The following is a 10932-nucleotide window of genomic DNA, read 5'->3' as shown; positions in this document are numbered from 1 at the left end:
TCTTTCTTTCCTTTCTTTCTTTCCCTCCCTCCCTCCCTCCCTCTTTCTTCTCTTCTCTTCTCTTCTCTTCAAGTGGACTCTTCGGGAAAACAATGCAGGCGAATTCCTTGGCTGGACAAAGCTATTGCAGATTCAAGAAAGCACCTTCTCTGGCTTCAAAACCAGGTGGTTCAAGTTAGGAGTCTATTGTGCAACATTTCTTATTTGCTTGGGGGAAAAAGCAGGCACATCTCAATGATTGCTTACATTTTGACAGTGGACTTGTTAATTAAAGCTATTTAAAATTTTTTTTAAATTTTAGCAGGGAGAGGGAGAGACTTAACCCAGCATGGAGCCTGCCATGGGGTTCTATCTCATCACCCTGAGATCATGACCTGAGCCAAAATCAAGAGTCGGATGCTTAACTGAGCCACCCAGGAACCCTGATTAAAGCTACTTCATTGTCCACTAGCAGCTGCAGTCTACTGACCTGGAAGAATGCTCCATTCTTCAGATGATTATGATTAATTCTCAACAGATGGATGAAAGGAAAGGTTAAGTTCTTACCATGTGCCTCATCCAAGACTGGTTCCTAAACCAGGGCCAACTTTTTGGGTTTGATGGCAGTTGACAGGAAGAAAATGATTAAGAGAGATGATTAGTTATAAGGCAGATGTGATCATCCCACTTTATTGAGATTGAAGTACAGAGACGGCTGGGCAAGTTGTCCAAGGTTGCAGTCCAGTAGTGATTGAGCTGGAAGGGTGTAGCCCAGGTTGCAGGACCAGGCGTGGGTTAACTGGAAGGGGTCTTAGAATCCATAGTTCCAGTGTTACGGCTAGAGGTGAGAAGCTGAATTTGCCCAAGGTGACAACAAGGATACGTTGGCAGAGCTGGGACAAGGACTGCCTCAACAGCTAATCCAGTGCTAGTTTCAGGGAGCATCATAATGTTAAGGCCTTCAGGCTTTGAAGCCAGTAGTCAGGACTGGAATTCTGGCTTCCTTGCTTCTAGCTCATGACTTTGGACCAGCTGCATAATCTCTAGGGTTTCATTTTCTCATCCGAAGAACAGAAATAGAAAACAACTGCTTCCTGTTACTATCTTGAGAATGTAGTAATGTGACATATATGTGTCACTCACCATGTGATGATATACTGCTTAGTAATAGCCTCACACTTGTATGCAGTAAGTACCCAAGGAATGGCTTTTTAGTGAAACTGACTCCTTTATGGTGCTGGGTAGGCAAGAGTGCCCCCAGTTCATTCTTCACATTCCCCAGTACATACTGACAATGTGTTTCTACTGACCCTGGTCCTTTACCAAGTTTTGAGTCTGTACAGTTTGAAGGGATGGACTTCAGGGGTCCAAGGTTAAGAGAGACCTCTGTGGTTAAAAGGATCTGGGCAGATTTCAAGAAAGGAGCTTCTGAAGTCCTAGGGATACAGGGAGGTGGGTGGGAAAGATAGGATGAAGGGTTAGAGGAGTGTTAGATGGCTCTTTAAAAAATGGATTTTCAGGGCACCTGGGTGGCTCGGTTAAGCATCCGGCTCTTGGCTTTGGCTCAGGTCACGATCTCACAAGTTTCATGGGTTTGAACTGCACTGGCAGTGCAGAGCCTGCTTGAGATTCTCTCTCCCTCTCTCTGCCCCGTCCCCATTCACTATTCCTCTCAAAATACATAAACCTTAAAAAAAAGGTTCATCTCTGGCATCAGCTAAGAAAAAAATACGGGTTTTCAGGGACGCCTGGGTGGCTCAGTCAGGTGAGTGTCTTTTGATTTCCGCTCAGGTCACGATCTCATGGGTTTGTGAGATCAAGCCATACCTCATACATCGGGATGGATCCCTGCTTGGGATTTTCTCTCTGCCGTTCCCCCACTTGCAAACACATGCATGTTCTCTCTCTTTCTCAAAATAAATAGACTTGGAAAAAATAAATAAAAATGGGTTTTCAAATTAGTCCAGTCTGGATTCAGATTTCCATCTTTTGGCTGTGTGCCTGGGGCAAGTCACTTATTTTCCTTAATTTCTTTCTTGTAAAGTTGGGGATAACAAAACAGACCTAACATGGTATCATTGATGAGTCTGTAGGTCAGTGACTTTCCACTCTTTGCCTACATATTGGAATCACCTGGAAAACTTCTGAAAAATCACTAACACCTGGACCCTGGTCCCCAGAAGTCCTGATACATTTTATCTGAGGTGGGAACTTGATGTCTGTACACTTTAAAAGTTCCTCAGGTGATTCTAAAGAGCAGTAAGGATTAAGATCTACTGATCCCACAGTCGTCCTATTGGTCTATTTGTCTTTTCCTTACCCCAGGCCTCCCTTGTATATGGAACAAAGCCTATCCATGCCCTTGGCCTGGGATCCTTCCCACTGGCCATACCCTGTGCCCATCCCTGTTCTTGCCTCTTAATCTTGCAGGGAGAAGCAGCTTCTGTAGAGAGGCTGTGGGGCTGGACTGAAAATCCAGCGTCCCTTAGGCACCTGCTCTGGTGTCACCTATCAGCTGGATGAGATTGTTGTCACCAGAAAATGGCACTTTGCTTGAGCCTTCTTTCAGCACATTCACAGTGTTGGTGTTGGGGATATCCCCCTTGAGCAAGGTGTGGAGAGAAAAGGTAGACAATCAGACGGAAAGGGAACTCAAATTATTGTATGCTGAGCACACGTGTGGTGCTTTTTCTCATTACCAACTATGATATTGGGGTTATTATTTCCCATTACTCAAGAAGCTTAGATAGGTACAGTAAAAAATAAAAAAAAATTGTAAAAGATCCTTGACTATTTGAAAGTGAAGTCCATTTTCTATGTTCATTATAAAAAAAAATCAAGATGAAGCCTTAACTAAGATTAAAAAAGGAAAGCATTTTATTAAAGCTATGTATTTCTTTACGAAAGTCAGGTGTAACTGCCAGAAGACATAAGTCAGATGCTTGAACCTGCTTGAAACCATTCCATACTTGCCTTACAGGAAAATGAAAGTGAAGGCACATGTAGACACCAGAATAAAAACTGGAGCCAGGAAGTCATGAGAGATTCGTTCAGACTTACTTGAATATGATAAGAGGTGGGGGTAAGGATAACATGCCAAGACAACACACTGATGAATTGGAGAAATGAAGTACACACAGTGTTCTCACGGATGTGCTGGGCCTTAACACTGTAATGTCAAAAATAACTTCCTTATCACATGGAGTAGGGGGAGGGGAGTAAATGATGAGTACCTGTCCCCTGGGTTTAGGAGGTTTTTAAGTGAAATGATACATGCTCAAAACAGTTCCTGGCACCAAAATATTGTGTATTAAATAGCACATATCCCTTGATAGAAGAAGAGGAATAACTGGAATTAGGAATTAGGAAAAATTGAGTAGTCTGAATGCACAGGGCAATTCAATTATTTCTAGACAATGTCTTTATTCCATTTACTCATTCTCTTTAATAATGGCCTTATCCAGGCACCTTTCATACTATGTACCTGACCCATATTGGCCCAGTCCCACGACATGGGCAATCCTTTGTGTGCCAGACATCTAGTATCTCTGTCCCCTTCCCCTAAAGCCGGTTATGCTCCGTGACCAGTGGGACAGTCCTAAAAACACCACATCAATTCCCCAACCACCCACTAGGAGGCATTACTACCCCATTGAGAATACTGGGCCAAATTCTTTGCCTGAGGTCACACATTTATTGCATGGTAGAACTGAGACTTCATTGACTCCAAAGTCTTTTCCACTGTGACGATAACACGAGAGACAGTAATAAAGACAATAGAATAGTGAGCGCTCCTTGCACTCATGTGTCGATGTTTTGGTATTTTAGATACACCTTCCACCAGTTCACTTAAACCTCACCACTTGAGGGAGGTTCTGCTATCAACGTTTTGCAGATGAAGAAACAGAGGCTTAGGTCCAAGACCATGTTAAGTGTTTTGTATAGAAGAGGTTGTACTTGAGCTGAGTGCTGAAGAATGGGATTTGGGTACAAAGCTAGTTATATAAAGAAAAAAGCCTCGTGTCAAAGGCAAGAGGTTTCAAGGTTCTCTGCGGACTAAGTTTAAGACCCTATGAATTTGTCCAGGGATTAGAATTGGAGATGAGTGGAAAGTCCGAGCCAGAGGAGGAATTAGAGGTTATTGGGGATGGTGATTTTCAAAGGTGAAAACTAGCCCAGTGTATTTTTGGAAAGAAATCTATAAGAAATATAAATTGCATAAAACAGTTTAGATGATATTGCTATAAAAAGTGTAAATTCTGCTGGATAATACTGGCTTATAAAGACAAGAAAAGTAATGTTTTGATGAATGCAGTCTTAGATTGACCTTAGAACCCATTTTTTCCCGTATTTTGGTCATAGAGAGAAGTAAATGCAAATGATTACATTTTTTAACATGTTGCAATTCCAGAAGTGACAGGGAAGTCTACCCCAAAACAACCTAAAAGCACAGATTAACTTCAGCATGTTAATATGCACATGGTTGAATAGGTTTTATCTTTAACAAAATACTTTAAGAAAATCGTTCGACCTATGTGTATATACTTTAAACACAAATGTCTGCGAGACTCGTGCAGCACGGATGAGAAATCCTTCTGCTGCCCAGCCCTTTACTCCACACTTGGAGGGCCTGAAGTGAAGGGTTGTGGGGGAGAGAGTCGCTCAGATGCATGGAGCCCAGCTGGAGCCATCTCCCGGCCCTCGGCCTCCTGACTCCTGGCCCAGAGCTCCTCTGAGTGACCAGCCATGACATCTGGTATGGCAGCGTGCCACCGCCTGGCTGTTCAACCCCTCACCCGAGAGGGCCCTGGCCGCTTGCCCATCTCCCTGGCAGATAAAGCCTCAGACAGAGAGCAAACAGTCCACGGCTCCAGGAGTCAGTGCAGGTCAGATTCAGGCGGTGGTTTGTGTCCCTGCCAGCTTTGAGGCGGTCCCCCGATCCTCTGCTCCACTGTATCACTTCCTTACTGTGGCCAGGTTGGAACTCTTGAGCAACAAACAGGCGGACACCTGTGGGTGGAAGAATGGTACCGGCTCTTTTAAGGAGGGTTTTCTGGGCCGCAGAAGGCCTCATCTGCCCCATTCCCCTGGGCGGCTCAGACATTGCCCCATCAGCCTCGGTTTCAGTATCAGGGTGGGGCAGCGTCTTGGGTGGGGCACTGTGTTGCCAGGGTGCAGACGTGTGTGTGTGTGTGTGTGTGTGTGTGTGTGTGTGTGTGTGTCGGCGGCAGGTGGTGACTCTGGAGCTTGGGAGAACAGGTGGGCTGCTTACCCCCACCCCTCCACGGGATTTCAAAAGCCCCATTGATCAGTAGTTGCCCTTTGAAAGAAGCAGTCTGCATACACATGGCAGGACATTTCGAGATTTAACTTGCTTTTTTTTTCCTCCTTTTTTCAGAAAAGCATTTATATTAAATCGTTACTAGATGTTTCTTATCACAGTATAATTAGAGATTTGGTTTAGAGAATGCACTGTGTTGCTACTGAAGAGAAGGAGAATACCACATGCAAACAATGCTTTTACACAGAAATACTTTTTTTAAGTTTTCTTTTTAAGTTTATTTGAGAGACAGAGAGAGAGAGCATGAGCAGGAGAGAGGCAGAGAGAATCCCAAGCAGGCTCTGCACTGCCAGCGTGGAGCCCAACACAGGACTTGAACGCACAACCACGAGATCATGACCTGAGCCAAAACCAAGAATGGGACACTTAACCAATTGAGCCACCCAGGCGCCCTTGAACTTACTTTTAAAATATTTGTTTCTGGAGCACCTCTCTCTCTCCTCTCTCTGTCCTCCTCCTCCTCTGCTCTCTCTCTCTCAAAAATAAATGAATGAACTTAAAAAAAAATTAAGTTCACACACAGAAACCTTTGGCCGGACACAAGACTGTTCTTTAATAATAAATGAACCTGACCTGAGGTGGAGGAAGCAGGTTCCCAGAGTGTTGCTCGGATGGGGAAGGCTTTTCTCAGAGGCTCTGTGGTCAGGTTGCAGGAAAGGAAGAAGGTTCTGCTTTTCCCAGAGTTGGAAGTCTGACCTTGATAAAAGTGCTGTGCATTTGAATGCCCGCTCCTGGCGCATCACCGGGGCCTTGGCCTCGTGATGGCAAGGCCTTTGGCGGCTCTGGGAACTCAGTCTTTGCAGTCGAGTAGGGGGAGTCCCACTGCTTCCATTCCAGGCTTGTTGAGACAGAAACCTGAGGTAACAGCGTGTGAAGCATCCACAAGAGGTGCAGAGGAGTCCCCGAAAGTTGCCGAGCTCAGCATTTTCCCCTCACATCAGCTCTATTCCATCCCTTTTAATTACGCACATTTAATTCAAAGGTAATCCATGATCATGGTAGAAAAATTATAGAACACCTAACAAAAAGAATAAAGTGATCCAATAGCTTCTGCTTTTTATAAGTAGGTTTTGTTTTGTTTTGTTTTGAATCCTGTTTTCTTGGGGCACCGGACCGGGGTGGCTGTCGGGTTTGAAGTGTCCAGCTCAGGTCATGATCTCAGGGTTCAGTTTGTGAGTTCAAGCCCTGCATCTGACTCTTTGCTGTCAGCGCAGAGCCTGCCTTGGATCCTCTGTCTCCCCTTCTCTCTGCCCCTCCCCCCCCCCCCCGGCTCTCTCAAAAATAAATAAAAACATAAAAAAAAATCCTGTTTTGTGTGTTTGGAGTAGGAAGTTTCTTCATTAGTTTTTACAGGGTGTGAGAGAGGTGATATCATGGCCCCACTTTACAAATGAGGAAACTGAATTCTAGAAAGAGGAAGTGCCTTCCCCAAGGTCACAAAGATAGTAGGAAGGTTAAGTCGGTTTTTTAAAACTCCCCAGCTTCTGAGCCCAAGCCCAGCACTTGTGTCAGGACCAGGAGGGGCCTCAGAGGTGGGTCTCAGCCACCCATCCCTCGCAGGGAGCCTGTGCCCAAGATTTCACACTCCCCACTGAAGACGAGCTCCTGTTCGTGGCCTGCCCAATCCTAGAGTCCCGGGAGTGGGCAGGTCGTGGAAAAACACCGCAGTTAGGTGGGGTTTTTAGGCACCTCCTTTTTCTTTCCCACGTTTTGTGCTGTCCTTAGGCCTGCCAGCACATAAGTGCTGTCCTTCTGAGCTTTTCCCTCACTTTAAAGGGTGCTCTATACCCTGTGTTTGCTCTTTTCTGGCCTTTTCTTCTAGCTGGCTGTCGGGGGGTTCCCAGCAAATATTTCCATTGTTTTCTAAAAGAAAGAAGCCTGCGCTGTTTTAATGGCTATAGTAACAAAGGTGCATTGTTTCCATGGTTAAAATTGTGCATGGAGGTGGGGGTCAAGTTGTTTCCTGAAATCTACTATGATAATTCTAAAGAACGCCGAAAAGATAGAGCCATCAGCCCGGGAACCCTAGTTGTGTGATGATCGTAAGTAGTCGTGTGTGATGTAGGCCCCGCCCTATGCTGGTCCGAGTGGTGCACAAACCTACCTCCTGTGTCAAACGTGGCTGGCAGATCTGGTAGCCCTGAGGGTCAGGTGAAAGATGACAAGAGACCTTCATGTACTCGGCTTGCACCTCTGTAGGAAGCAGCAGAGCTGGAGGTGGCACGGAGCTCACGTGGCGGCCTGCATCCCCTCCGGGCTGTACCTGGAGCAGAAGGACCACGGTGCTCTTCCTTCCGCTGGAGCTCCGACCCGGCCTCCCTTACTGCTTCAGGCGCGGGTGGCCCTTGAGAGACAAGTGTGCCACGCTAGGACCAGAAGGCCCACAAGGTCCTTTCCAGCATTGACATTCCAGGATTTGGCAACTCCCCCAAAAGAATGAGGTGGTTTCTTTGGAACGATGGCAGAGGTCCAGACAGTCCTCTTCCTGGAGGGGAAAGGAAAAATGTTAAATGCACACAGTGGGGGACAAGTCATTTCAGGCCACATCAGGCTATATAACAGGCATTTTGTTCTACAGGGATCGGGCAACTGCTAGCATTCGGTCAAGATTGGAAGAGTCTCTTAAAACTTAGTGCTCCTGAAACTTTGTTCAGCGTTACTGCCCATTGTACAGATGTGGAAACTGAAGCAAACTTAGCCCAGGGGAAATGGCACAGCCGGGACTAGAACCCAAGGTCTGACTCGTCAGGCCCGCTCTCTTCTGGCACATCCCTGCTGAATGTATATGCTACTAACAGGCCTGACCTTGGGATTCGGGGCGGCTCAGAGGCTGCCTGGCGAACATGAACACCCACGAACCCCCCGGAGGAAGCAGGTTCTTCCTTAGAAGGGGTCACGGTATGGGAGAAGGATGCCGATGAAGACCGAAAAGACCACCAGGGCCAGCGGCTGTCTCCACAATGGCCCCTGGGTCACCTCGCATCAGATCAGCAGCGAGAAGGTTTTGCGCAACAACTTCAGGTTGCACACTGGGGATTGAGGTCCTGTGTCTGTCTGCGGGGGGAAGGGCACAGCATTCAGAGTCTGGAGACCTGGAATTGGCTCCCGGCAATACTACTAAGCAAGCCTGGGCAAATTGCTTTGCTCCTTGGACCTTGGTCTTGTCGTCTGTAAAATGGAACTAATTACACTACTTCATAGGGTTATTATAGGGTTTAAATAAAAACAGCAATAACCTTACTGAACGCTTAGTAGGTGCCAGGCACTGTTCACCTGTATTAACTCATTTAATCTCCCCCTCAGACAGTAGGTGCTATGGCTATCTCCATTTTTATTAAAAAAAATTTTTTTTAGTTTATTTATTTATTTTGAAAGAGAAAGCATGGCGGGGGGCGCAGGGAGAGAGAGGAGAGAGAGAATCTCAAGCAGGCTCCACACTGTCAGTGCAGGGCCCAACACGGGGCTCGAACAGAATGTGGGGCTCGAACTCACAACCCCGAGATCAAGAGTCACACGCTCTGCTGACTGGGCCAGCCAGGCACCCCACCATCTCCATTTTAAGAATGAAAAGTAATTTGTCCAATGTCCCGTAGCAAGCGGGGAAGCTGGAATTGGAACCTAGACAGCCTGGCTTCGCAGTGGGTGTTCAGTAGGAATCTCAGAGACTAAATACATTCTAGGGCTGGTGAATCCTAGACAACAGCTTTCAAAGACTGTTTAAGGTAGAAGAAACCTTCGAAGGGCCCTGGGTTAACCTGTTATTTACTGGATGAGGACACGGTCAGAGGGCGAAAGACCTGCCAGAGCTCTTGGTAAGTCCCGCAGAGCTGAGGTGAGGACCCAGGCCTGCGGGCAGCCGTGCCTCATCAGGGTGCCATGGCTCACAATCCTGAGGGTCTGTTCTAGGAAACATAACTCGGTGCAGTCACTTCTATTATCATCAGCGCAGAGAGTCTCAGTGAACTCTTAAGGCACTACCACTCTCTCACATGTTGTATCCATTGATCCTGTCCCCAGACACGTTAAATAACGTGCACCTAAAGAGGGTAATAAAAGAACAAGGCACTACGCGATGCTCCATGCTTGGTGGCAATACGCGCCTACAAAACCCTGCACTGCAGAATGCATACAAATAAAAAGATATCCTAGGATGGCTGCCTCTGGGGCAGGGAAATGGGAGGGACTCATAGAGTAAAGGGGAATACATAAAACGAGAGGGGACTAGCCAGGACTAATGATGACCGTGAGCCATCACCTAGGGAATAGAATTAACTCATCCCACGGCAGCAAAGGGCCAAAAATAAAACTGAGTAAAACTAAGAGACTGGATGAAATCACTTTGCCTGAAACACATTGGCTCTGGGCTCAAGGAGGAAAGGTGGGGACATATCCTGGATTGCCTCACAAAGACAGAGGCCTGGAAGACTGTCCTTGGACGCAACAAGTGAGGTCAGGGGGTCAGTCTGTCACACCTACCTCTGAGCTCAAGCTCCAGGTGAGAAGCCAAAGGCAAACCCTCCAGAACCCTAGGGAAGGAGGGAAGAGTAGCTCCTGGGTTAGTGTCAGAGGTCACACAGTCACCTGCTGTCACAGGTGGTTTAGCCAAATCCACTATTGGGTTGGTTTTAAGGATGTCAAGAAGACACGGATATAAGCCAAGAGTCCCGTGATTGTATGATGATTGTGGGCTTGGTTGCCATGAGGGTCCTGGTCCAAGTGGTTCATACATCCGTCTCCCGTCACTCCCGCCAACGGAGCGTGCCTGTAAGGATCGGGTGAAGGAAGAGGGCATCTTCATTACTTAGCTTGTGCATCTGTGGACTGGGGATGGTTGGATGTAGACCTCCCTTAACAGCCCACTTGGCTACTGGAACCTTTCTGGGAAGTGGTTATACCCCCAGCAGGGAACCTGCAGTTCCGAGCTCCGGCCACAAGGTGGCAGCATGGGGGAAGAAAGCTGGTTCCCAACTCCCTGCTGAGGACGCCCAGGCTGGCCTGTGGGCAAGAGAAGTGTCCACCGTGGTCCTTCCAGAGTGGCTCATTATTAAACATGAAATGAGGCAGAAGCTTGTAAGCCCGATAGCTGGGGAAGGGCAGCAAGGAGAGGCAGGTATGACTTTCTAGAAAGTAAATCTCTAAGCCTGTCAGTCTTCAGCCATCAACCACCACAGAGGGGTGCGTGCGCGCACGCGTGTGTGTGTGTGTGTGTGAATGTACGAGTGTCTATGTGTCTATATGTGAACGTGTGGGTATGTATGTGTGTTGTGTGTGTGAGGGTGGTTGGTGACTTTGTATACGTGAGTGTGGGGATGGGGGAAGGGGGAAGCAGCAGGCTCAGGTGTCTGTCGCCAGCAAGGCTGGGAGGAAACCATAAACCTTTATCAGCAAGCCCTTCACCTGGGTTAAGAAGGGCAGAGTGCAAAGTTCACATAGATAGTAGCCACTGGGAGGAGCGAAGCATGACGCTGGTGCTGGAGAGGCGGGGGTGGCTCTCCAGTGGGACAGGCAGGGCCGAGGACACTAAGTTCCACTTAGCCCCAGAGTTAAGAATGGATTCTGGGGGCACCTGGGTGGCTCGGTCGGTTAAGCGTCTTGATTTCAGCTCAGTCATG

General features: G+C 47.3%; 1 long non-coding RNA gene across 1 annotated transcript; it reads right to left on the bottom strand.

Annotated features, from left to right (window-relative positions):
- Positions 1-4481: 4481 nt before the first annotated feature.
- LOC125938310 (uncharacterized) lies at positions 4482-6554 on the bottom strand. Its single transcript, XR_007462665.1, has 2 exons — positions 5724-6554; positions 4482-4989 (listed from the first exon to the last, which is right to left on the bottom strand). It is a non-coding gene; the product is annotated as an uncharacterized LOC125938310 (long non-coding RNA).
- Between the last annotated feature and the right edge of the window lie 4378 nt (positions 6555-10932).

The sequence above is a fragment of the Panthera uncia genome, assembly GCF_023721935.1.
Source record: "Panthera uncia isolate 11264 chromosome B2 unlocalized genomic scaffold, Puncia_PCG_1.0 HiC_scaffold_24, whole genome shotgun sequence".
In the NCBI taxonomy this organism is placed as follows: domain Eukaryota; kingdom Metazoa; phylum Chordata; class Mammalia; order Carnivora; family Felidae; genus Panthera; species Panthera uncia.
The sequence above is the reverse complement of the archived record's forward strand: the minus strand, read 5'-3'. Positions and strand labels throughout refer to the sequence as shown.